The sequence below is a fragment of the Pogona vitticeps genome, chromosome 1 (genome assembly GCF_051106095.1).
Source record: "Pogona vitticeps strain Pit_001003342236 chromosome 1, PviZW2.1, whole genome shotgun sequence".
Classification (NCBI taxonomy): Eukaryota; Metazoa; Chordata; class Lepidosauria; order Squamata; family Agamidae; genus Pogona; species Pogona vitticeps.
In genome coordinates this window covers 102960924-102988258 of record NC_135783.1, presented here as the reverse complement: position 1 = coordinate 102988258, position 27335 = coordinate 102960924, and the positions used below count along the sequence as shown (strand labels likewise).

Below are 27335 nucleotides of genomic sequence, written 5' to 3'. Positions count from 1 at the left end.
TTTGAATTAGAGAGAGAGAGAATGGAGAGGGAGGAAAGATTGGAGAGAGAGAGAATGGCGTTTGAATTAAGAAAACTGGAAATGATGAACCAGAACAATAATAATAATAGGGATTCTGAGGGAGGCCAACTGTCTAAAGCTGACCTGAAGAAATTCCCTGTGTATCACAAGGGAGATTGTCACCTTTTTGAAGTTTCCTACTCAGGTAGGACACTGGATGCTGGTCACCATTCTCATCCTCCTGGCACAGAACTGCTCCTACCCCGCTGTTAGATGCATCGGTGTAGATGATGAACTCCCGGTCGAAGTCTGGAGCCCGCAGGACTGGATAGTTGATTAGCGCCTCCTTCAACCTCTGGAACGCCGCCTCACAGTCGCTGGTCCACGGGATGCGGTCATCAGCCTTCTTCCTCGTCAGATCGGTCAGCGGAGCCTCAATCTCGCTAAACCTCGGGATGAACTTTCTGTAGTAGCCCACCAACCCAAGAAATGATTTGACTTTTTTCTTGGTGTTGGGTCTAGGCCAATCACGAACAGCTTCTATTTTGGCCTCTAGGGGTTTTATCACTCCTCCCCCTACCATGTGACCCAAGTATTTTATTTCTGGGCTACCCAGCTGACACTTGCTGGCCTTTACTGTTAGCCCTGCTGCACTTAACCTCTGCAGCACTAACTCCAGGTGTATCAGGTGATCTTCCCAGGTGTTACTGAAGATCCCTATGTCGTCAATGTAGGCCACTGTAAAGTCATTGAGCCCTGCCAAGGTCTGGTCCATCAGCCTTTGGAATGTGGCTGGTGCATTTCTGAGACCAAAGCTCAGGACTCGAAACTCATAGAGACCAAAAGGGCTGCAAAAGGCAGTTTTTTCTTGATCCCTGGGATCAATTCTTAATTGTCTTGCTTGGTTCTCCTCCTGCTCTATTAGGTAGTTCAGGTCTGACATCTTGGAAATGACCCTATATGGTCCTGCCCATTTGAGCTGCAGTTTATTCTCTCTGCAGGGCCTAAGCCACAAGATGAGAGAGAATCAAAATACACCAGAAAATGTTATTTCTGTCAGGGAAAGGGTCATCTAATCTCAGAGTGTGAGAAATTAAAGCAGCTAAAAGGAATGGTGCCTCAGAATGCTAGTGGGACCAAGCCAAAAGCTGTGGTCTGTGTCCAGAAAGAGCAAGGCTCAGTGTCACTGAGGGAGCCTGTTGCCATGGCTACTCAGTCTGGAACAGCTACCTCTGCTGATCAGGCTGAGGAAAATGGTCCTCTTGTGGAGGTAAAACGCTGCTTGCTGGTGAAAACAGATTCTCAGTTGTTTGAGACAGCCGGGGTGGACGTAGGAATACTTGACCGTCAGTATAGGGGGCTGCGGGACACGTGTTCCCAGGTAACCCCTCAAATGGGCAGGACCATATAGGGTCATTTCCAAGATGTCAGACCTGAACTACCTAATAGAGCAGGAGGAGAACCAAGCAAGGAGGGTGGTTCATGTGAATGCCCTAAAACCCTACTACAGAGGGGAACAGAGGGTTTTATTCGCGATAAAAGCAGCTGAGAGTGAGGAAGCTGAATTACCCTTCTGGGAGGGTAGAGGGGAAGTAAAATACAACCCAGAGGAGGTAAAGATCAGTCCTGCACTCACCCAAGACCAGCAGCAAGAACTAAAAATGCTGCTTAATAAATATCAACAGGTGTTTTCCAACAAGCCGGGGATAGTGAAGGGAGTGATGCATCGGATCCACACAGGGGATGCACCCCCGCAGGCAGTATCCCCATACCGAGTAACGGGACCCTATAGGGACAAGGTGCGGAAGGAGCTGGACGAGATGCTGAGGGAGAACATAATTGTCCCCTCTTCTAGTCCTTGGTCCTCTCCGATAGTCCTTGTGGACAAGCCTGATGGGAGCATTAGGTTTTGTGTTGATTACAGGAAATTAAACCGTGTAACCACTCCTGATGCCTACCCAATGCCCAGGCTAGACAACCTACACTAAGCTGCCACCAACCATTCCCTTTAAGAAGTCACACAGACCAGGGATGGATTTTTAAACAATAAAAAGAATAAGGTTTATTTTAAATACACACAGGGAAAAATAAACAATCAGGTGAATAAAATAAAGTAACGTGGCTTACTTCACTCATACATACACACAGTTTGGTTCACACAGAACCCTTAACTTAAAGCACAGACCCTGAACCTATCAGTTCTGGCTAACCAACAGACACCTGAACCTATCAGGTTGGTACTCTGACACACAGTAGTACCCTGTCTGACACACAGACTCCCACAACAGCTTCTTCTTCCCAGCTGTTGCTTCGTCACACCCCAGTGTCTCTCAGCATCTCTCTCTCACCACACACGCTCCACATATTTATACAGTACAGCCCCTCCTCCTGATGTCCCGCCTTCCACTCCCCATAGGATGGAACTTTCCCTCCAAACCCATGACAGACAGGTAACATCAGTGCTGTTATGTAACACCTCCCCTCTTTATAAGTTGTTTTGTAGGGGGAAAGCTAAGGTGCTTTTCACCAAAAAAACAACCTGAATAAAATACACAACAACAGTTATACATACCATATTATACTTACTCATACTTACATTCTAAGTTAAACATTTACCATTTAGGCATTTAAACATTTACCATATACATTACATCCATTTACCTTTGTGGTGAAGAGAGAGACACTGAGACACACTGGGAGACACTGAGAGACACTGGGTTGTGACGAAGCAGCAGCTGGGAAGAAGAAGCTGTTGTGGGAGTCTGTGTGTCAGACAGGGTACTGCTGTGTGTCAGAGTACCAACCTGATAGGTTCAGGTGTCTGTTGGGTAGCCAGAACTGATAGGTTCAGGGTCTGTGCTTCAAGTTAAGGGTTCTGTGTGAACCAAACTGTATGCTTGTATGAGTGAGAATAAGCCACGTTACTTTATTTTATTCACCTGATTGTTTATTTTTCCCTGTGTGTATTTAAATAAACCTTATTCTTTTTATTGTTTAAAAATCCATCCCTGGTCTGTGTGACTTCTTAAAGGGAATGGTTGGTGGCAGCTTAGTGTAACCGTGTGACATATCCCAGTAGGTCTGGGTTTGTCACATTGATTGGTGGCAGCGGTGGGATACGACTGGTCCAGTTGTCCAGCGGTCCAGCAAAGCCTTGGCAGGTGTGCCCAGAGCAAGGGGGGTCTAGTCAGGGACAGTCTGAGGCGCGTAGGTAATCTTCTAGGTGTACCTCACGGGGAGGTGCGCTAGTAGAAGAACGTGCCAACTGGGGAGACTTAGATTAAGGTGCTCTGAGGCAGCCTAGTTTTGGCGGGAAAAAGCTGAGGCAAAACTGCGTAGTAACAGTGAGCTAGCTTGCCAGCTGAGAGGCCCAGCAGAGGGGGGTAGGCTCTGACTCGATACTGTTGCAAGTATCATTCCTAGGGAGTGTATAATCCCAAATGAGAGCATGAAGGTGGCAGGGATTGAGGGGCAGGTAATCTCTCTGCCAGTAGCAGAGGTACCTGTCAACTTTCAAGGCTGGAGGGGAGATTGGCGGCTAGCGATTTCATCGACTCTGCCAGCAGCCGTGCTCGTGGGAAATGACCTGGCTGAACATGTGAAACGGGTGCTAGTGATTACACGCTCACAAGCCACCACGGGGACAGCTCAGGGGGGTAATGATGAGCCAGAGACGGAAGCAGAGGGGAGTTCAGAAGCTGTGGTGGAAACCTTAACCACAGACAGCAGATTTGGACAGGAGCAAAAGGCAGACGCCACTCTCCAAAAGTGTTTTGAACAGGTGACTGACGCCCAGCTAACACCTGAAACCCCAGTGAGATTTCTGGAGAAAAAGGGGATTTTATATAGAGAGACCCTAAGGAATATCTCAAAAGGGGGAGATGGGATCAGAAGTCAGCTGGTGGTACCTGAAAAGTATCGCCCCATGATCTTACAAAGGGGTCACGCTGACATGTTTGCTGCACACTTAAGGGTGAAAGGGCCCCTTGATTTGATCAAACAAAATTGGGAGCAGATCACCCAGGATGACCCACAAGACGTTGTGACATACATAGACACCTTGATGAATGACCTAAAGAGAAATCTAGAGCTGGCAGCAGAAAACCTGCAAGCTCAGAAGGTCAGACAGAAAACATGGTATGACCACAAAGCTAGAGAGAGACACTTTGACCCAGGGGAGGAAGTGCTTTGGCTTAGGCCCTGCAGGGAGAATAAACTGCAGCTCAAATGGGCAGGACCATATAGGGTCATTTCCAAGATGTCAGACCTGAACTACCTAATAGAGCAGGAGGAGAACCAAGCAAGGAGGGTGGTTCATGTGAATGCCCTAAAACCCTACTACAGAGGGGAACAGAGGGTTTTATTCGCGATAAAAGCAGCTGAGAGTGAGGAAGCGGAATTACCCTTCTGGGAGGGTAGAGGGGAAGTAAAATACAACCCAGAGGAGGTAAAGATCAGTCCTGCACTCACCCAAGACCAGCAGCAAGAACTAAAAATGCTGCTTAGTAAATATCAACAGGTGTTTTCCAACAAGCCGGGGATAGTGAAGGGAGTGTTGCATCGGATCCACACAGGGGATGCACCCCCGCAGGCAGTATCCCCATACCGAGTAACGGGACCCTACAGGGACAAGGTGCGGAAGGAGCTGGACGAAATGCTGAGGGAGAACATAATCGTCCCCTCTTCTAGTCCTTGGTCCTCTCCGATAGTCCTTGTGGACAAGCCTGATGGGAGCATTAGGTTTTGTGTTGATTACAGGAAATTAAACCGTGTAACCACTCCTGATGCCTACCCAATGCCCAGGCTAGACAACCTGATTGAAACCATAGGGGGTTGTCGGTTCATCTCATCATTGGACCTGGTAAAGGGATATTGGCAATTAAGAATTGATCCCAGGGATCAAGAAAAGACTGCCTTTTGCAGCCCTTTTGGTCTCTATGAGTTTCGAGTCCTGAGCTTTGGTCTCAGAAATGCACCAGCCACATTCCAAAGGCTGATGGACCAGACCTTGGCAGGGCTCAGTGACTTTACAGTGGCCTACATTGACGACATAGGGATCTTCAGTAATACCTGGGAAGATCACCTGATACACCTGGAGTTAGTGCTGCAGAGGTTAAGTGCAGCAGGGCTAACGGTAAAGGCCAGCAAGTGTCAGCTGGGTAGCCCAGAAATAAAATACTTGGGTCACATGGTAGGGGGAGGAGTGATAAAACCCCTGGAGGCCAAAATAGAAGCTGTTCGTGATTGGCCTAGACCCAACACCAAGAAAAAAGTCAAATCATTTCTTGGGTTGGTGGGCTACTACAGAAAGTTCATCCCGAGGTTTAGCGAGATTGCGGCTCCGCTGACCGATCTGACGAGGAAGACGGCTGATGACCGCATCCCGTGGACCAGCGACTGTGAGGCGGCGTTCCAGAGGTTGAAGGAGGCGTTAATCAACTATCCTGTCCTGCGTGCTCCAGACTTCGACCGGGAGTTCATCATCTACACTGATGCGTCTAACAGCGGGGTAGGAGCAGTTCTGTGCCAGGAAGATGAGAATGGTGACCAGCATCCAGTGTCCTACCTGAGTAGGAAACTTCAGAGAGGTGAGAGACATTTGGCAGCCGTGGAGAAGGAGTGTTTGGCCATAGTCTACGCGATCCAGAAGGCCAAGCCTTACATCTGGGGAAGACATTTTATTCTGTGTACTGACCATTCACCATTGCAATGGTTAAAGACAATGAAAACCCACAATAGCAAACTTATGAGGTGGGCTTTAAACCTACAGGACTATGACTTTGAAGTGAAGGTGGTCAGAGGGTCAGTGAACTGTGTTGCTGACGCCTTATCAAGAAGACCTGAAGAATGAAGACGGCGAAAGAACATGGACTATGTGTGTATAATGATGACAAAAGTTAAATGTACCTGGTTTTGAATTTGGTTTGTATGAATAAAGGTAAATTGATGTAATGTATATGGTAAATGTTTAAATGCATAATTGCTATGGTTAACTTAGAATGTAAGTATGAGTAAGTATAATAAGGTATGTGTAACTGTTGTTGTGTATTTTATCCAGGTTGTTTTTTGGTGAAAAGCACGTTAGCTTTCCCCCTACAAAACAACTTATAAAGAGGGGAGGTGTTACATAACAGCACTGATGTTACCTGTCTGTCATGGGTTTGGAGGGAAAGTTCCATCCTATGGGGAGTGGAAGGCGGGACATCAGGAGGAGGGGCTGTACTGTATAAATATGTGATGCCTGTGTGGTGAAGAGAGAGACACTGAGACACACTGGGAGACACTGAGAGACACTGGGTTGTGACGAAGCAGCAGCTGGGAAGAAGAAGCTGTTGTGGGAGTCTGTGTGTCAGACAGGGTACTGCTGTGTGTCAGAGTACCAACCTGATAGGTTCAGGTGTCTGTTGGGTAGCCAGAACTGATAGGTTCAGGGTCTGTGCTTCAAGTTAAGGGTTCTGTGTGAACCAAACTGTATGCTTGTATGAGTGAGAATAAGCCACGTTACTTTATTCCCTTTAAGAAGTCACACAGACCAGGGATGGATTTTTAAACAATAAAAAGAATAAGGTTTATTTTAAATACACACAGGGAAAAATAAACAATCAGGTGAATAGGATAAAGTAACGTGGCTTATTTTCACTCATACAAGCATACAGTTTGGTTCACCCAGAACCCTTAACTTAAAGCACAGACCCTGAACCTATCAGTTCTGGCTAACCAACAGACACCTGAACCTATCAGGTTGGTACTCTGACACACAGTAGTACCCTGTTTTTTTAATTCAAAGGCCATTCTTTCTTTCTCCAGAGCAATTTTCTCTCTCTCCCTCTCCATTTCCATTCTCTCTCTCTCCAATCTTTCCTCCCTCTCCATTCTCTCTCTCTCTCTCTCTAATTCAAATTGCCGTTGTTTCTCCCTTTCCCTTTCCTCCATTTTTTCTCTCTCTAACCTTTCCTCCACTTCAAATTGCCTCATCCTCAGTTCATGCTGTTGGGCTATGAGCAATTTTCTGAGTTCTGGGTTCTGCTCTCCTGTGCTGTCACCTTGCACTGAGCCAAATTCATCCTCAGAACCTTGGTCAATCTGGGGGTCTTTCACTTCACTCATTTCGGTCATCTGGCTTCGAGTCAAGGGCATAATCCCCCCTCAGAACAGGCTGCTTTAAAAAGTCAAGCCTCAAGCCAGTACCGGGTTTAGTCCATTTGAACTTTTATTTGGGAGAAGGGTGAAAGGGCCCCTTGATTTGATCAAACAAAATTGGGAGCAGATCACCCAGGATGACCCACAAGACGTTGTGACATACATAGACACCTTGATGAATGACCTAAAGCGAAATCTAGAGCTGGCAGCAGAAAACCTGCAAGCTCAGAAGGTCAGACAGAAAACATGGTATGACCACAAAGCTAGAGAGAGGCACTTTGACCCAGGGGAGGAAGTGCTTTCCCTGTGGTGGCTTGTGAGCGTGTAATCACTAGCACCCGTTTCACATGTTCAGCCAGGTCATTTCCCACGAGCACGGCTGCTGGCAGAGTCGATGAAATTGCTAGCCGCCAAACCCCCCTCCAGCCTTGAAAGTTGACAGGTACCTCTGCTACTGGCAGAGAGATCACCTGCCCTTCAATCCCTGCCACCTTCATGCTCTCATTTGGGATTATAACCTCCCTAGGAATAATATCTGGATGGCACAGGGTTACCTGGGAACAAGTGTCCCGCAACACCTGAACCTATCAGGTTGGTACTCTGACACACAGTAGTACCCTGTCTGACACACAGACTCCCACAACAGCTTCTTCTTCCCAGCTGCTGCTTCGTCACATCCCCAGTGTCTCACAGTGTCTCTCACACGCTCCACATATTTATACAGTACAGCCCCTCCTCCTGATGTCCCGCCTTCCACTCCCCATAGGATGGAACTTGGTGTCCAGCGTGTGGGATACGACTGGTCCAGTTGTCCAGCGGTCCAGCAAAGCCTTGGCAAGTGTGCCCAGAGCAAGGGGGGTCTAGTCAGGGACAGTCTGAGGCGCGTAGGTAATCTTCTAGGTGTACCTCACGGGGAGGTGCGCTAGTAGAAGAACGTGCCAACTGGGGAGACTTAGATTAAGGTGCTCTGAGGTAGCCTAGTTTTGGCGGGAAAAAGCTGAGGCAAAACTGCGTAGTAACAGTGAGCTAGCTTGCCAGCTGAGAGGCCCAGCAGAGGGGGGTAGGCTCTGACTCGATACTGTTGCAAGTTAGTGCTGAAGAACAGCAGCAATCTCTAGGGAGAGCTGGTTCTGAGGCAAAAAGGAAAAAAGTGGTCGTTTTATTTTGAGGCTTGACTTTTAAAGCAGCCTGTTCTGAGGGGGGATTATGCCCTTGACTCGAAGCCAGATAGCAGACATGAGTGAAGTGAAAGACCCCCAGATTGACCAAGGTTCTGAGGATGAATTTGGCTCAGTGCAGGGTGACAGCACAGGAGGGCAGATCCCAGTAGGTCTGGGTTTGTCACATTGATTGGGAGTCTGTGTGTCAGACAGGGTACTTCTGTGTGTCAGAGTACCAACCTGATAGGTTCAGGTGTCTGTTGGTTAGCCAGAACTGATAGGTTCAGGGTCTGTGCTTCTAGTTAAGGGTTCTGTGTGAACCAAACTGTATGCTTGTATGAGTGAGAATAAGCCACGTTACTTTATCTTATTTACCTGATTGTTTATTTTTCCCTGTGTGTATGTGATGCCTGTGTGGTGAAGAGAGAGATACTGGAAGATGCTGAGAGACACTGTGAGAGACACTGGGTTGTGACGAAGCAGCAGCTGGGAAGAAGAAGCTGTTGTGGGAGTCTGTGTGTCAGACAGGGTACTACTGTGTGTCAGAGTACCAACCTGATAGGTTCAGGTGTCTGTTGATTAGCCAGAACTGATAGGTTCAGGGTCTGTGCTTCAAGTTAAGGGTTCTGGGTGAACCAAACTGTATGCCTGTGTGAATGAGAATTAGCCACGTTACTATATTTTATTCACCTGATTGTTTATTTTTCCCTGTGTGTATTTAAATAAACCTTATTCTTTTTATTGTTGAAAAATCCATCCCTGGTCTGTGTGACTTCTTAAAGGGAATGGTTGGTGGCAGCTTAGTGTAACTGTGTGACATATCCCAGTAGGTCTGGGTTTGTCACATTGACAAGCATACAGTTTGGTTCCCCCAGAACCCTTAACTTGAAGCACAGACCCTGAACCTATCAGTTCTGGCTACCCAACAGACACCTGAACCTATCAGGTTGGTACTCTGACACACAGAAGTACCCTGTCTGACACACAGACTCCCACAACAGCTTCTTCTTCCCAGCTGCTGCTTCGTCACAACCCAGTGTCTCCCAGTGTCTCCTCTCTCACCACACAGGCATCACATATTTATACAGTACAGCCCCTCCTCCTGATGTCCCGCCTTCCACTCCCCATAGGATGGAACTTTCCCTCCAAACCCATGACAGACAGGTAACATCAGTGCTGTATGTAACACCTCCCCTCGGAATGCACCAGCCACATTCCAAAGGCTGATGGACCAGACCTTGGCAGGGCTCAGTGACTTTACAGTGGCCTACATTGACGACATAGGGATCTTCAGTAATACCTGGGAAGATCACCTGATACACCTGGAGTTAGTGCTGCAGAGGTTAAGTGCAGCAGGGCTAACAGTAAAGCTGTTGTGGGAGTCTGTGTGTCAGACAGGGTACTACTGTGTGTCAGAGTACCAACCTGATAGGTTCAGGTGTCTGTTGGTTAGCCAGAACTGATAGGTTCAGGGTCTGTGCTTCAAGTTAAGGGTTCTGTGTGAACCAAACTGTGTGTATGTATGAGTGAGAATAAGCCACGTTACTTTATCCTATTCACCTGATTGTTTATTTTTCCCTGTGTGTATTTAAAATAAACCTTATTCTTTTTATTGTTTAAAAATCCATCCCTGGTCTGTGTGACTTCTTACAGGGAATGGTTGGTGGCAGCTTAGTGTAACTGTGTGACATATCCCAGTAGGTCTGGGTTTGTCACATTGATTGGTGTCCAGCGTGTGGGATACGACTGGTCCAGTTGTCCAGCGGTCCAGCAAAGCCTTGGCAAGTGTGCCCAGAGCAAGGGGGGTCTAGTCAGGGACAGTCTGAGGCGCGTAGGTAATCTTCTAGGTGTACCTCACGGGGAGGTGCGCTAGTAGAAGAACGTGCCAACTGGGGAGACTTAGATTAAGGTGCTCTGAGGCAGCCTAGTTTTGGCGGGAAAAAGCTGAGGCAAAACTGCGTAGTAACAGTGAGCTAGCTTGCCAGCTGAGAGGCCCAGCAGAGGGGGGTAGGCTCTGACTCGATACTGTTGCAAGTTAGTGCTGAAGAACAGCAGCAATCTCTAGGGAGAGCTGGTTCTGAGGCAAGAAGGAAAAAAGTGGTCGTTTTATTTTGAGGCTTGACTTTTTAAAGCAGCCTGTTCTGAGGGGGGATTATGCCCTTGACTCGAAGCCAGATGACCGAAATGAGTGAAGTGAAAGACCCCCAGATTGACCAAGGTTCTGAGGATGAATTTGGCTCAGTGCAAGGTGACAGCACAGGAGAGCAGAACCCAGAACTCAGAAAATTGCTCATAGCCCAACAGCATGAACTGAGGATGAGGCAATTTGAAATGGAGAAGAAAGGGAAAGGGAGAAACAAAGGCAATTTGAATTGGCATTAGAGAGAGAGAGAATGGAGAGAGAAGAAAGAATGGAGAGAGAGAAAATGGCGTTTGAATTAAGAAAACTGGAACTGATGAACCAGAACAATAATAATAATAGGGATTCTGAGGGAGGCCAACTGTCTAAAGCTGACCTGAAGAAATTCCCTGTGTACCACAAGGGAGATTGTCCTGAGGTGTTCTTTTCCTTAGTGGAAAGAGCGTTTGTGGACTTCTCAGTGAGGGAAACTGAGAAGATGACCATCATGCGATCTTTAATCAGTGGTAGCCTGGCTGAGGTCTATGCCGAGATGCCTGAGGAACTGATGAAAGATTTTGCAGAGTTTAAAAAACTGGTCTTTGCCAGACATGGGATCAATGCGGAGCAGCTGAGACAAAGATTCAGGTCCCTCACCAAAAAACCAGAACAGACCTTTACCCAAGTGGGGGCCCAATTGGTGAGGCTGCTTGAGAAATGGCTATCGCAGGAGGGGATAGAGACCTATGAGCAGCTGAAAGACTTGATAGCGCTGGAACAGTTCTATTCAGTCCTGCATGGGGAATTGAAATTCCAGGTGAGGGAAAGGAAACCGAAATCTGTGGCAGCAGCCGCAGAGATTGCAGATTTTATTTCCCAAATAAGAAAGCCCTTGGGTGAGGGGAAATCTGTAGGGAAACCCAAAGAAACCTACAGCAAGTACTCTCAGGGACCAGGGAAAAGCCAGCAAGGGGGAGGGGCCCATGGTGAAGGGAAGCCCTCAGACATGAAACCAAGACCTCAGATTTTGGAGGGAAAACCAAAACAAGATGAGAGAGAATCAAAATACACCAGAAAATGTTATTTCTGTCAGGGAAAGGGTCATCTAATCTCAGAGTGTGAGAAATTAAAGCAGCTAAAAGGAATGGTGCCTCAGGAGTCTAGTGGGACCAAGCCAAAAGCTGTGTTCTGTGTCCAGAAAGAGCAAGGCTCAGTGTCACTGAGGGAGCCTGTTGCCATGGCTACTCAGTCTGGAACAGCTACCTCTGCTGATCAGGCTGAGGAAAATGGTCCTCTGGTGGAGGTAAAGCGCTGCTTGCTGGTGAAAACAGATTCTCAGTTGTTTGAGACAGCAGGGGTGGACGTAGGAATACTTGACCGTCAGTATAGGGGGCTGCGGGACACTTGTTCCCAGGTAACCCTGTGCCATCCAGATATCATCCCTAGGGAGTTTATAATCCCAAATGAGAGCATGAAGGTGGCAGGGATTGAGGGGCAGGTAATCTCTCTGCCAGTAGCAGAGGTACCTGTCAACTTTCAAGGCTGGAGGGGAGTTTGGCGGCTAGCAATTTCATCGACTCTGCCAGCAGCCGTGCTCGTGGGAAATGACCTGGCTGAACATGTGAAAAGGGTGCTAGTGATTACACGTTCACAAGCCACCACGGGGACAGTTCAGGGGGGTAATGATGAGCCAGAGACGGAAGCAGAGGGGAGTTCAGAAGCTGTGGTGGAAACCTTAACCACAGACAGCAGATTTGGACAGGAGCAAAAGGCAGACGCCACTCTCCAAAAGTGTTTTGAACAGGTGACTGACGCCCAGCTAACACCTGAAACCCCAGTGAGATTTCTGGAGAAAAAGGGGATTTTATATAGAGAGACCCTGAGGAATATCTCAAAAGGGGGAGATGGGATCAGAAGTCAGCTGGTGGTACCTGAAAAGTATCGCCCCATGATCTTACAAAGGGGTCACTCTGACATGTTTGCTGCACACTTAGGGGTGAACAAAACACAGCAGAGAATCACACAGAATTTCTACTGGCCTGACATAGGGAAGCAGATCAGGGAGTTCTGTAAACAATGTGATGTGTGTCAAAGGCAGGGGAATAACCGCGACAGGACCAAAGCAAAGTTGTGCCCTTTGCCTGTGATTGACACTCCGTTCAAATGCATAGGGGTGGATATTGTGGGACCTTTGCCCAAGGCCACAAAGAGGGGGAACAGGTTCATTCTAACAATTGTGGACCATGCCACAAGGTGTCCTGAAGCCATACCCTTGACAAACATTGAAACTAACACAGTGGCCGATGCTTTGGTGGGGTATATGTCCAGGATGGGATTTGCCTCAGAGATAATCACAGATTTGGGCGCATCGTTCACATCAAAGCTCATGAAACGCTTATGGCAAATCTGTGGAATTAAGCACAAGGAAACCACTGCCTATCATCCTGAAAGTAATGGGTTAACTGAGAAGTTCAATGGGACTCTAATGCGCATGATTAGGGCTTACTTGGCAGAGAATCCAAACAATTGGGACCAGAAGCTGCAATCCCTTTTGTTTGCTTATCGATCAGTGCCACAAGCCAGTACCGGGTTCAGTCCATTTGAACTTTTATTTGGGAGAAGGGTGAAAGGGCCCCTAGATTTGATCAAACAAAATTGGGAGCAGATCACCCAGGATGACCCACAAGACGTTGTGACATACATAGACACCTTGATGAATGACCTAAGGAGAAATCTAGAGCTGGCAGCAGAAAACCTACAAGCTCAGAAGGTCAGACAGAAAACATGGTATGACCACAAAGCTAGAGAGAGGCACTTTGACCCAGGGGAGGAAGTGCTTTGGCTTAGGCCCTGCAGAGAGAATAAGCTGCAGCTCAAATGGGCAGGACCATATAGGGTCATTTCCAAGATGTCAGACCTGAACTACCTAATAGAGCAGGAGGAGAACCAAGCAAGGAGGGTGGTTCATGTGAATGCCCTAAAACCCTACTACAGAGGGGAACAGAGGGTTTTATTCGCGATAAAAGCAGCTGAGAGTGAGGAAGCTGAATTACCCTTCTGGGAGGGTAGAGGGGAAGTAAAATACAACCCAGAGGAGGTAAAGATCAGTCCTGCACTCACCCAAGACCAGCGGCAAGAACTAAAAATGCTGCTTAGTAAATATCAACAGGTGTTTTCCAACAAGCCGGGGATAGTGAAGGGAGTGATGCATCGGATCCACACAGGGGATGCACCCCCGCAGGCAGTATCCCCATACCGAGTAACGGGACCCTATAGGGACAAGGTGCGGAAGGAGCTGGACGAGATGCTGAGGGAGAACATAATCGTCCCCTCTTCTAGTCCTTGGTCCTCTCCGATAGTCCTTGTGGACAAGCCTGATGGGAGCATTAGGTTTTGTGTCGATTACAGGAAATTAAACCGTGTAACCACTCCTGATGCCTACCCAATGCCCAGGCTAGACAACCTGATTGAAACCATAGGGGGTTGTCGGTTCATCTCATCATTGGACCTGGTAAAGGGATATTGGCAATTAAGAATTGATCCCAGGGATCAAGAAAAGACTGCCTTTTGCAGCCCTTTTGGTCTCTATGAGTTTCGAGTCCTGAGCTTTGGTCTCAGAAATGCACCAGCCACATTCCAAAGGCTGATGGACCAGACCTTGGCAGGGCTCAGTGACTTTACAGTGGCCTACATTGACGACATAGGGATCTTCAGTAATACCTGGGAAGATCACCTGATACACCTGGAGGTAGTGCTGCAGAGGTTAAGTGCAGCAGGGCTAACAGTAAAGGCCAGCAAGTGTCAGCTGGGTAGCCCAGAAATAAAATACTTGGGTCACATGGTAGGGGGAGGAGTGATAAAACCCCTAGAGGCCAAAATAGAAGCTGTTCGTGATTGGCCTAGACCCAACACCAAGAAAAAAGTCAAATCATTTCTTGGGTTGGTGGGCTACTACAGAAAGTTCATCCCGAGGTTTAGCGAGATTGCGGCTCCGCTGACCGATCTGACGAGGAAGACGGCTGATGACCGCATCCCGTGGACCAGCGACTGTGAGGCGGCGTTCCAGAGGTTGAAGGAGGCGTTAATCAACTATCCTGTCCTGCGTGCTCCAGACTTCGACCGGGAGTTCATCATCTACACCGATGCGTCTAACAGCGGGGTAGGAGCAGTTCTGTGCCAGGAGGATGAGAATGGTGACCAGCATCCAGTGTCCTACCTGAGTAGGAAACTTCAAAAAGGTGAGAGACATTTGGCAACCGTGGAGAAGGAGTGTTTGGCCATAGTCTACGCGATCCAGAAGGCCAAGCCTTACATCTGGGGAAGACATTTTATTCTGTGTACTGACCATTCACCATTGCAATGGTTAAAGACAATGAAAACCCACAATAGCAAACTTATGAGGTGGGCTTTAAACCTACAGGACTATGACTTTGAAGTGAAGGTGGTCAGAGGGTCAGTGAACTGTGTTGCTGACGCCTTATCAAGAAGACCTGAAGATTGAAGACGGCGAAAGAAACATGGACTATGTGTATATAATGATGACAAAAGGTTAAATGTACCTGTTTTTCTGAATTTGGTTTGTATGAATAAAGGTAAATTGATGTAATGTATATGGTAAATGTTTAAATGCATAATTGCTATGGTTTAACTTAGAGTGTAAGTATGAGTAAGTATAATATGGTATGTATAACTGTTGTTGTGTATTTTATCAAGGTTGTTTTTTGGTGAAAAGCACGTTAGCTTTCCCCCTACAAAACAACTTATAAAGAGGGGAGGTGTTACATACAGCACTGATGTTACCTGTCTGTCATGGGTTTGGAGGGAAAGTTCCATCCTATGGAGAGTGGAAGGCGGGACATCAGGAGGAGGGGCTGTACTGTATAAATATGAGATGCTAGGAGATGCTGAGAGACACTGGGATGTGACGAAGCAGCAGCTGGGAAGAAGGAGCTGTTGTGGGAGTCTGTGTGTCAGACAGGGTACTACTGTGTGTCAGAGTACCAACCTGATAGGTTCAGGTGTCTGTTGGTTAGCCAGAACTGATAGGTTCAGGGTCTGTGCTTTAAGTTAAGGGTTCTGGGTGAACCAAACTGTATGCTTGTATGAGTGAGAATAAGCCACGTTACTTTATCCTATTCACCTGATTATTTTATTATCCCTGTGTGTGTATTTAAATAAACCTAATTCTTTTTATTGTTTAAAAATCCATCCCTGGTCTGTGTGAATTCTTAAAGGGAATGGTTGGTGGCAGCTTAGTAACTGTGTGACATATCCCAGTAGGTCTGGGTTTGTCACATTGATTGGTGGCAGCGGTGGGATTCGAACCCACGCCCCCGAAGAGACTGGAGAGAGAAGAAAGAATGGAGAGAGAGAAAATGGCGTTTGAATTAAGAAAACTGGAACTGATGAACCAGAACAATAATAATAATAGGGATTCTGAGGGAGGCCAACTGTCTAAAGCTGACCTGAAGAAATTCCCTGTGTACCACAAGGGAGATTGTCCAGCGTGTGGGATACGACTGGTCCAGTTGTCCAGGGGTCCAGCAAAGCCTTGGCAAGTGTGCCCAGAGCAAGGGGGGTCTAGTCAGGGACAGTCTGAGGCGCGTAGGTAATCTTCTAGGTGTACCTCACGGGGAGGTGCGCTAGTAGAAGAACGTGCCAACTGGGGAGACTTAGATTAAGGTGCTCTGAGGCAGCCTAGTTTTGGCGGGAAAAAGCTGAGGCAATACTGCGTAGTAACAGCGAGCTAGCTTGCCAGCTGAGAGGCCCAGCAGAGGGGGGTAGGCTCTGACTCGATACTGTTGCAAGTTAGTGCTGAAGAACAGCAGCAATCTCTAGGGAGAGCTGGTTCTGAGGCAAAAAGGAAAAAAGTGGTCGTTTTATTTTGAGGCTTGACTTTTAAAGCAGCCTGTTCTGAGGGGGGGATTATGCCCTTGACTCGAAGCCAGATGGCCGAAATGAGTGAAGTGAAAGACCCCCAGATTGACCAAGGTTCTGAGGATGAATTTGGCTCAGTGCAGGGTGACAGCACAGTAGAGCAGAACCCAGAACTTAGAAAATTGCTCATAGCCCAACAGCATGAACTGAGTCAATGTGGCAAACCCAGACCTACTGGGATCTGCCACACAGTTACACTAAGCTGCCACCAACCATTCCCTGTAAGAAGTCACACAGACCAGGGATGGATTTTTAAACAATAAAAGAATAAGGTTTATTTAAATACACACAGGGAAAAATAAAACAATCAGGTGAATAAAATAAAGTAACGTGGCTTATCCTCACTCATACAAGCATACAGTTTGGTTCACACAGAACCCTTAACTTGAAGCACAGACCCTGAACCTATCAGTTCTGGCTCACCAACAGACACCTGAACCTATCAGGTTGGTACTCTGACACACAGTAGTACCCTGTCTGACACACAGACTCCCACAACAGCTTCTTCTTCCCAGCAGACCTACTGGGATCTGCCACACAGTTACACTAAGCTGCCACCAACCATTCCCTGTAAGAAGTCACACAGACCAGGGATGGATTTTCAAACAATAAAAAGGATAAGGTTTATTTAAATACACACACAGGAAAATAAACAATCAGGTGAATAGGATAAAGTAACGTGGCTTATTCTCACTCATACATGCATACAGTTTGGTTCACCCAGAACCCTTAACTTGAAGCACAGACCCTGAACCTATCAGTTCTGGCTAACCAACAGACACCTGAACCTATCAGGTTGGTACTCTGACACACAGTAGTACCCTGTCTGACACACAGACTCCCACAACAGCTTCTTCTTCCCAGCTGCTGCTTCGTCACAACCCAGTGTCTCACAGTGTCTCTCAGCATCTGCCTATCTCACCACACAGGCATCACATATTTATACAGTACAGCCCCTCCTCCTGATGTCCCGCCTTCCACTCCCCATAGGATGGAACTTTCCCTCCAAACCCATGACAGACAGGTAACATCAGTGCTGTATGTAACACCTCCCCTCTTTATAAGTTGTTTTGTAGGGGGAAAGCTAACGTGCTTTTCACCAAAAAACAACCTGTATAAAATACACAACAACAGTTATACATACCATATTATACTTACTCATACTTACATTCTAAGTTAAACATTTACCATTTAGGCATTTAAACATTTACCATATACATTACATCAATTTACCTTTATTCATACAAACCAAATTCAAAACCAGGTACATTTTACTTTTTGTCATCATTATATACATATAGTCCATGTTCTTTCGCCGTCTTCAATCTTCAGGTCTTCTTGACAAGGCGTCAGCAACCCAGTTCACTGACCCTCTGACCACCTTCACTTCAAAGTCATAGTCCTGTAGGTTTAAAGCCCACCTCATAAGTTTGCTATTGTGGGTTTTCATTGTCTTTAACCATTGCAATGGTGAATGGTCAGTACACAGAATAAAATGTCTTCCCCAGATGTAAGGCTTGGCCTTCTGGATCGCGTAGACTATGGCCAAACACTCCTTCTCCACGGTTGCCAAATGTCTCTCACCTTTTTGAAGTTTCCTACTCAGGTAGGACACTGGATGCTGGTCACCATTCTCATCCTCCTGGCACAGAACTGCTCCTACCCCGGTGTTAGACGCATCGGTGTAGATGATGAACTCCCGGTCGAAGTCTGGAGCACGCAGGACTGGATAGTTGATCAACGCCTCCTTCAACCTCTGGAACGCCGCCTCACAGTCGCTGGTCCACGGGATGCGGTCATCAGCCTTCTTCCTCGTCAGATCGGTCAGCGGAGCCGCAATCTCGCTAAACCTCGGGATGAACTTTCTGTAGTAGCCCACCAACCCAAGAAATGATTTGACTTTTTTCTTGGTGTTGGGTCTAGGCCAATCACGAACAGCTTCTATTTTGGCCTCCAGGGGTTTTATCACTCCTCCCCCTACCATGTGACCCAAGTATTTTATTTCTGGGCTACCCAGCTGACACTTGCTGGCCTTTACTGTTAGCCCTGCTGCACTTAACCTCTGCAGCACTAACTCCAGGTGTAACAGGTGATCTTCCCAGGTATTACTGAAGATCCCTATGTCGTCAATGTAGGCCACTGTAAAGTCACTGAGCCCTGCCAAGGTCTGGTCCATCAGCCTTTGGAATGTGGCTGGTGCATTTCTGAGACCAAAGCTCAGGACTCGAAACTCATAGAGACCAAAAGGGCTGCAAAAGGCAGTCTTTTCTTGATCCCTGGGATCAATTCTTAATTGCCAATATCCCTTTACCAGGTCCAATGATGAGATGAACCGACAACCCCCTATGGTTGATTACAGGAAATTAAACCGTGTAACCACTCCTGATGCCTACCCAATGCCCAGGCTAGACAACCTGATTGAAACCATAGGGGGTTGTCGGTTCATCTCATCATTGGACCTGGTAAAGGGATATTGGCAATTAAGAATTGATCCCAGGGATCAAGAAAAGACTGCCTTTTGCAGCCCTTTTGGTCTCTATGAGTTTCGAGTCCTGAGCTTTGGTCTCAGAAATGCACCAGCCACATTCCAAAGGCTGATGGACCAGACCTTGGCAGGGCTCAGTGACTTTACAGTGGCCTACATTGACGACATAGGGATCTTCAGTAATACCTGGGAAGATCACCTGATACACCTGGAGTTAGTGCTGCAGAGGTTAAGTGCAGCAGGGCTAACAGTAAAGGCCAGCAAGTGTCAGCTGGGTAGCCCAGAAATAAAATACTTGGGTCACATGGTAGGGGGAGGAATGATAAAACCCCTGGAGGCCAAAATAGAAGCAGTTCGTGATTGGCCTAGACCCAACACCAAGAAAAAAGTCAAATCATTTCTTGGGTTGGTGGGCTACTACAGAAAGTTCATCCCGAGGTTTAGCGAGATTGCAGCTCCGCTGACCGATCTGACGAGGAAGACGGCTGATGACCGCATCCCGTGGACCAGCGACTGTGAGGCGGCGTTCCAGAGGTTGAAGGAGGCGTTAATCAACTATCCTGTCCTGCGTGCTCCAGACTTCGACCGGGAGTTCATCATCTACACCGATGCGTCTAACAGCGGGGTAGGAGCAGTTCTGTGCCAGGAGGATGAGAATGGTGACCAGCATCCAGTGTCCTACCTGAGTAGGAAACTTCAAAAAGGTGAGAGACATTTGGCAACCGTGGAGAAGGAGTGTTTGGCTGATGTTACCTGTCTGTCATGGGTTTGGAGGGAAAGTTCCATCCTATGGGGAGTGGAAGGCGGGACATCAGGAGGAGGGGCTGTACTGTATAAATATGTGATGCCTGTGTGGTGAGAGAGATGATGCTGGGAGACACTGGGTTGTGACGAAGCAGCAGCTGGGAAGAAGAAGCTGTTGTGGGAGTCTGTGTGTCAGACAGGGTACTACTGTGTGTCAGAGTACCAACCTGATAGGTTCAGGTGTCTGTTGGTTAGCCAGAACTGATAGGTTCAGGGTCTGTGCTTTAAGTTAAGGGTTCTGGGTATCGCCCCATGATCTTACAAAGGGGTCACTCTGTCATGTTTGCTGCACACTTAGGGGTGAAAGGGCCCCTTGATTTGATCAAACAAAATTGGGAGCAGATCACCCAGGATGACCCACAAGACGTTGTGACATACATAGACACCTTGATGAATGACCTAAGGAGAAATCTAGAGCTGGCAGCAGAAAACCTGCAAGCTCAGAAGGTCAGACAGAAAACATGGTATGACCACAAAGCTAGAGAGAGGCACTTTGACCCAGGGGAGGAAGTGCTTTGGCTTAGGCCCTGCAGAGAGAACAAACTGCAGCTCAAATGGGCAGGACCATATAGGGTCATTTCCAAGATGTCAGACCTGAACTACCTAATAGAGCAGGAGGAGAACCAAGCAAGGAGGGTGGTTCATGTGAATGCCCTAAAACCCTACTACAGGCTGGGCACACCTGCCAAGGCTTTGCTGGACCGCTGGACAACTGGACCAGTCGTATCCCACACGCTGGACACCAATCAATGTGACAAACCCAGACCTACCGGGATATGTCACACAGTTACACTAAGCTGCCACCAACCATTCCCTGTAAGAAGTCACACAGACCAGGGATGGATTTTTAAACAATAAAAAGAATAAGGTTTATTTTAAATACACACAGGGAAAAATAAACAATCAGGTGAATAGGATAAAGTGACCTTCTGAGCTTGCAGGTTTTCTGCTGCCTACTGGGATCTGCCACACAGTTTCACTAAGCTGCCACCAACCACTCCCTGTAAGAAGTCACACAGACCAGGGATGGATTTTTTAAACAATAAAAAGAATAAGGTTTATTTTAAATACACACAGGGAAAAATAAACAATCAGGTGAATAGGATAAAGTAACGTGGCTTATTCTCACTCATACAAGCATACAGTTTGGTTCACCCAGAACCCTTAACTTGAAGCACAGACCCTGAACCTATCAGTTCTGGCTAACCAACAGACACCTGAACCTATCAGGTTGGTACTCTGACACACAGAAGTACCCTGTCTGACACACAGACTCCCACAACAGCTTCTTCTTCCCAGCTGCTGCTTCGTCACACCCCAGTGTCTCTCAGTGTTCCTTCCACCACACAGGCATCACATATTTATACAGTACAGCCCCTCCTCCTGATGTCCCGCCTTCCACTCCCCATAGGATGGAACTTTCCCTCCAAACCCATGACAGACAGGTAACATCAGTGCTGTATGTAACACCTCCCCTCTTTATAAGTTGTTTTGTAGGGGGAAAGCTAACGTGCTTTTCACCAAAAAACAACCTGTATAAAATACACAAAAACAGTTATACATACCATATTATACTTACTCATACTTACACTCCAAGTTAACCATAGCAAATATGCATTTAAACATTTTACCATATACAGTACATCAATTTACCTTTATTAATACAAACCAAATTCAAAACCAGGTACATTTTACTTTTTATCAGCATTATATACACATAGTCCATGTTCTTTCGCCGTCTTCATTCTTCAGGTCTTCTTGATAAGGCGTCAGCAACACAGTTCACTGACCCTCTGACCACCTTCACTTCAAAGTCATAGTCCTGTAGGTTTAAAGCCCACCTCATAAGTTTGCTATTGTGGGTTTTCATAGTCTTTAACCATTGCAATGGTGAATGGTCAGTACACAGAATAAAATGTCTTCCCCAGATGTAAGGCTTGGCCTTCTGGATCGCGTAGACTATGGCCAAACACTCCTTCTCCACGGTTGCCAAATGTCTCTCACCTTTTTGAAGTTTCCTACTCAGGTAGGACACTGGATGCTGGTCACCATTCTCATCCTCCTGGCACAGAACTGCTCCTACCCCGCTGTTAGACGCATCGGTGTAGATGATGAACTCCCGGTCGAAGTCTGGAGCACGCAGGACAGGATAGTTGATTAACGCCTCCTTCAACCTCTGGAACGCCGCCTCACAGTCGCTGGTCCACGGGATGCGGTCATCAGCCTTCTTCCTCGTCAGATCGGTCAGCGGAGCCGCAATCTCGCTAAACCTCGGGATGAACTTTCTGTAGTAGCCCACCAACCCAAGAAATGATTTGACCTTTTTCTTGGTGTTGGGTCTAGGCCAATCACGAACAGCTTCTATTTTGGCCACCAGGGGTTTTATCATTCCTCCCCCTACCATGTGACCCAAGTATTTTATTTCTGGGCTACCCAGCTGACACTTGCTGGCCTTTACTGTTAGCCCTGCTGCACTTAACCTCTGCAGCACTAACTCTAGGTGTATCAGGTGATCTTCCCAGGTATTACTGAAGATCCCTATGTCGTCAATGTAGGCCACTGTAAAGTCACTGAGCCCTGCCAAGGTCTGGTCCATCAGCCTTTGGAATGTGGCTGGTGCATTTCTGAGACCAAAGCTCAGGACTCGAAACTCATAGAGACCAAAAGGGCTGCAAAAGGCAGTCTTTTCTTGATCCCTGGGATCAATTCTTAATTGCCAATATCCCTTTACCAGGTTCAATGATGAGATGAACCGACAACCCCCTATGGTTTCAATCAGGTTGTCTAGCCTGGGCATTGGGTAGGCATCAGGAGTGGTTACACGGTTTAACTTCCTGTAATCGACACAAAACCTAATGCTCCCATCAGGCTTGTCCACAAGGACTATCGGAGAGGACCAAGGACTAGACGAGGGGACGATTATGTTCTCCCTCAGCATCTCGTCCAGCTCCTTCCGCACCTTGTCCCTATAGGGTCCCGTTACTCGGTATGGGGATACTGCCTGCGGGGGTGCATCCCCTGTGTGGATCCGATGCATCACTCCCTTCACTATCCCCGGCTTGTTGGAAAACACCTGTTGATATTTACTAAGCAGCATTTTTAGTTCTTGCTGCTGGTCTTGGGTGAGTGCAGGACTGATCTTTACCTCCTCTGGGTTGTATTTTACTTCCCCTCTACCCTCCCAGAAGGGCAATTCAGCTTCCTCACTCTCAGCTGCTTTTATCGCGAATAAAACCCTCTGTTCCCCTCTGTAGTAGGGTTTTAGGGCATTCACATGAACCACCCTTATACATTTGAACGGAGTGTCAATCACAGGCAAAGGGCACAACTTTGCTTTGGTCCTGTCGCGGTTATTCCCCTGCCTTTGACACACATCACATTGCTTACCGAACTCCCTGATCTGCTTCCCTATGTCAGGCCAGTAGAAATTCTGTGTGATTCTCTGCTGTGTTTTGTTCACCCCTAAGTGTGCAGCAAACATGTCAGAGTGACCCCTTTGTAAGATCATGGGGCGATACTTTTCAGGTACCACCAGCTGACTTCTGATCCCATCTCCCCCTTTTGAGATATTCCTCAGGGTTTCTCTATATAAAATCCCCTTTTTCTCCAGAAATCTCACTGGGGTTTCAGGTGTTAGCTGGGCGTCAGTCACCTGTTCAAAACACTTTTGGAGAGTGGCATCTGCCTTTTGCTCCTGTCCAAATCTGCTGTCTGGGGTTAAGGTTTCCACCACAGCTTCTGAACTCCCCTCTGCTTCCGTCTCTGGCTCATCATTACCCCCCTGAACTGTCCCCGTGGTGGCTTGTGAGCGTGTAATCACTAGCACCCGTCTCACATGTTCAGCCAGGTCATTTCCCACGAGCACGGCTGCTGGCAGAGTCGATGAAATCGCTAGCCTCCAAACTCCCCTCCAGCCTTGAAAGTTGACAGGTACCTCTGCTACTGGCAGAGAGATTACCTGCCCCTCAATCCCTGCCACCTTCATGCTCTCATTTGGGATTATAAACTCCCGAGGAATAATATCTGGATGGCACAGGGTTACCTGGGAACAAGTGTCCCGCAGCCCCCTATACTGACGGTCAAGTATTCCTACGTCCACCCCGGCTGTCTCAAACAACTGAGAATCTGTTTTTATCAGCAAGCAGCGTTTTACCTCCACAAGAGGACCATTTTCCTCAGCCTGATCAGCAGAGGTAGCTGTTCCAGACTGAGTAGTCATGGCAACCGGCTCCCTCTGTGACACTGAGCCCAGCTGACACTTGCTGGCCTTTACTGTTAGCCCTGCTGCACTTAACCTCTGCAGCACTAACTCCAGGTGTAACAGGTGATCTTCCCAGGTATTACTGAAGATCCCTATGTCGTCAATGTAGGCCACTGTAAAGTCACTGAGCCCTGCCAAGGTCTGGTCCATAGGAAACAGCCTCTACATTAGATGAAGGACATCTTGGGAATAACCAAGAGAGTGAGAGCGAGAGAGGGAGAGTTATAGACAACATGTACATCATGTAGCCTCTTTGGCCAGATGGCCCTGCAAACATAATGAGACTGAAGCACCATCTCCATTGTGCTGTTTTGGACTCTCTCTTTGCTGTTTTCCTGTCTTCCTGCTTTCTTCCTGCTCCCTGCTCTAACAGATGTATTAGATGAACTTGGTGCATATTATGATGGAAATCAACTTAAACCCAACCTTACAAAGACTGGGTCATGTGCCTTCCATCTGAGAAACAAGAAAGTGTCTCAAACACGGCAGGTTACCTGGAATGGCATCCAACTATATACCTTGCATCCCCAGATGTTCTTGGAGTAAAACTCCTAGAAGCCTTTACCACTGGATGTGCTGGCCAGGATTTCTGGGAGTTGTAGCCCAAGAACATCTGGGAACCAAATGTTGGGAACTACTAAACTAGATGATTGTTTTGCTCCTAAATACGTACGTGTTACTTTGGATTGTATGTTGACTTATGATGGCAAAACACAAAACAAGGAGCTCTACAAGGAGCAATATTCTTTGAAAGCTACCAGGGTCCAGTTGGAGCACACAACAAGAAACATGAAGAAGTAAATGTTTCAGTAAGGAGGTAATTAATGGCCACAGTGAAAACTTGGCAGGATGTTGTGATTTGTGGACATCAGCTCCACTTTTCCTTGGTAGAGCATTCTTAACTTTATATCATCTGTATGGCAGCATTATTACAAACTTTTGTAGGGAGACACAATATGGAAGGCAAACCAGTTATCAGTGCATTTGACATTTGCAGCCTTATGACTCCAAGCAAGTAAGTGTAGGCTTGGAGTAAAGAGTAGAAACAACAAAGATGCAACTGATGAAGTGGCCTACAGTGCACAAATGTTTATTCTGGCTGACATTTGCTAGTGCTTAGCACGATTTTCACTTGTTTTTGCTGCAACAAACTAACTTGGCTACTTATCCCCTTTAACACTCTAAGTGATCTGGTTTCACAGCATTTGTCTGCTAAAGGCTGCCCATCCGTAGCAAATAGGCTCTGAAGTACGACTGCCATATTCACTGCAACAATGTTTGATATATGAGATCCTTCAGTTCACCTGGAGTAAGCATCACTCACAGCTTAAACACATTCTGCTTGAAAAGTGCAACTAAAGGTATCTGTTCTTTTTCTGTGCTGAAATGAAGAAATAATGCACACTCATGCCAAGGGTGTATAGCTGTGTCTGGCCTTTTGAATTGTTTGTGCCCCTAACAACAGTGCAATTTGCTCTGGCAGTTTATGACAAGAAGCTTGGATGGGAGCTTGGATGCTACGTGAGTGTTTGTGGCACAAATTTCTGCTTCTATCACATCAGCAAAAGAGTTGGGTTGTTCTTCCTTACCCTTAAAGGTTCTCAGAATTTATTGCCGGATGTGACTGTGTACATTGGGGCTAAAGGAGAAGGAACTGTGAGAGGCCTTGACTCAAACGAATCTATATCGCCTCTTATACTTGTGCCAGTAAAACATAACAACTTGAATGTAGCAAATTAACACTTGAATGAATAACTCAAAATGACACTGATCTCCTCAAAAGCTGTCTGTATGCAAAGATGAGCAGTTTATCCAAGGTATGACCATGCATATTTTTATTCAGCATCTGACACATAGCATGTTAATTGGGTGGGATTGCACAATAAAAAAATAATACCTTGCTGTAATCACAGTGAAAAGTAAAATAAATAAAATCCGAATTCAGTACTTGGGGAAGTGACAGTAGTGTCTTTTGTTCCAAAGCGTTTGCCTTTTCTTCCACCCCTAATGCTCCCTTTAAGACTCCAGTTCCACAACCCAGGCTCCTGGTGTTAAATGAATATATTTGACAGGCGTTGAGTCTGTTGGGCATTGCAGTAGGTTTTCCTCATCTTGGCATGTGAAGATTGAGAATGTTCTTTGACACTAGTCACAGAAGATGTGAACACAGCAACTTTCAGGGCATCAGAAATGTCAGCATAAGGAACAATCTCCAATGCAGACTGTGCTGAGGTAATTTTCCCACACTACGCCATGAATTCAGTCAGCTTCTGCTCTTGTGAATTCAAATTTGACAGACTCTCCCTTGCTGGTGGCAAATAATACACAAACTGTTCTGTCAGCATCAAGAGTTCTCCAGTCCCCTTATGTAGTAAAACAAAAATATAATCTCTGGTGCCTCTGTTGGAAATCTGACAAAAAGAACACACAGAAACTTATCCAGCAGTTTTAAAGCTCTGCTCTCAAAGTTATATCTTCCAGACATTTGCTTTCTTGAGGAATAATTTGTTAATATTTCCATGGTTTACTTTGGAGTGGCTTCCACTGCAAGGGACAAAGTTCACCCGGGATCTTCCTGACACGTCTCTCAGTGAAGCAAATAAGATTTGAATAAGAGAAGGTTGCTTCTGCCTACTGTGGGCAATTTCTCTTGTCACGCTGCAGTCACACTTGTTTCAATCCCTGTTACTCAGAAGGGTCTATTGGCCATGAAGGGAGCAGAGGGAGCAGGTGACAGCAAAAACCTTGCTGCAGATGCATCCTTCATCGGTGCAGCTCTGGACCCAGTCCTATCATGTGCTGCTAGCAAATCATGTAGTGATTTAAATATGCAGGAGAGAAGGGATAGGGAAGGGGGTGTGGAGAAGAAAGTACCATGTCATCGAAAAGTCATTTGATGCTTAACAAAACATTATGTATCAATTGAATTATCCCTCACCAAAGGAGCAGTAACAAGATATGATTTTGTATCAATTTTTTTAAGTGATGGCAACTATAGACACATTACTAGCCATTAATTTTTGGACGGAGAATTGTCATCTGCCTTCATATTTGAAGGTCACTGAGAAATGTATCGTTGAATAATGTTCAATCTTCCTTCTAGAAAGTGAGTAGTTAAAAGATCATGCTTAAGGTCTGCATTAGATTAATGAATTAATTTAGTTATTACATCTATATCCTGCTTTTCTTTCAGATAGTTAGATATTTGGCCACAGAGCCAGGGGTTGGGAGTTGGATTCCCCCATTTGTACCTCATCTGATTTGATCTGATCTCTCCTTATAAGCCTCCCACAGACTTGCACTGAAAACCCAAATGACTACAGCATTTTCAAATTTTTATATGAAATGTGGTAGAACTTAAGGAGCGAAGTAAATCTGCTAAATTTCAAATAGCTAGCTCCAGGGGTTTGTGTACTAAGCTCATTTGAA

The 27335-nt window shown here is 46.6% G+C and overlaps 2 long non-coding RNA genes across 5 annotated transcripts in view; both read left to right on the top strand.

Moving 5' to 3' along the window:
- The window catches only part of LOC110072891 (uncharacterized), a 601139-nt gene that overhangs the window by 286809 nt on the left and 286995 nt on the right, over positions 1–27335 (top strand). The window lies entirely within an intron of this gene.
- Positions 9669–9925, top strand: LOC144584570 (uncharacterized). The gene is made up of 2 exons (XR_013538918.1): positions 9669–9738; positions 9773–9925. It is a non-coding gene; the product is annotated as an uncharacterized LOC144584570 (long non-coding RNA).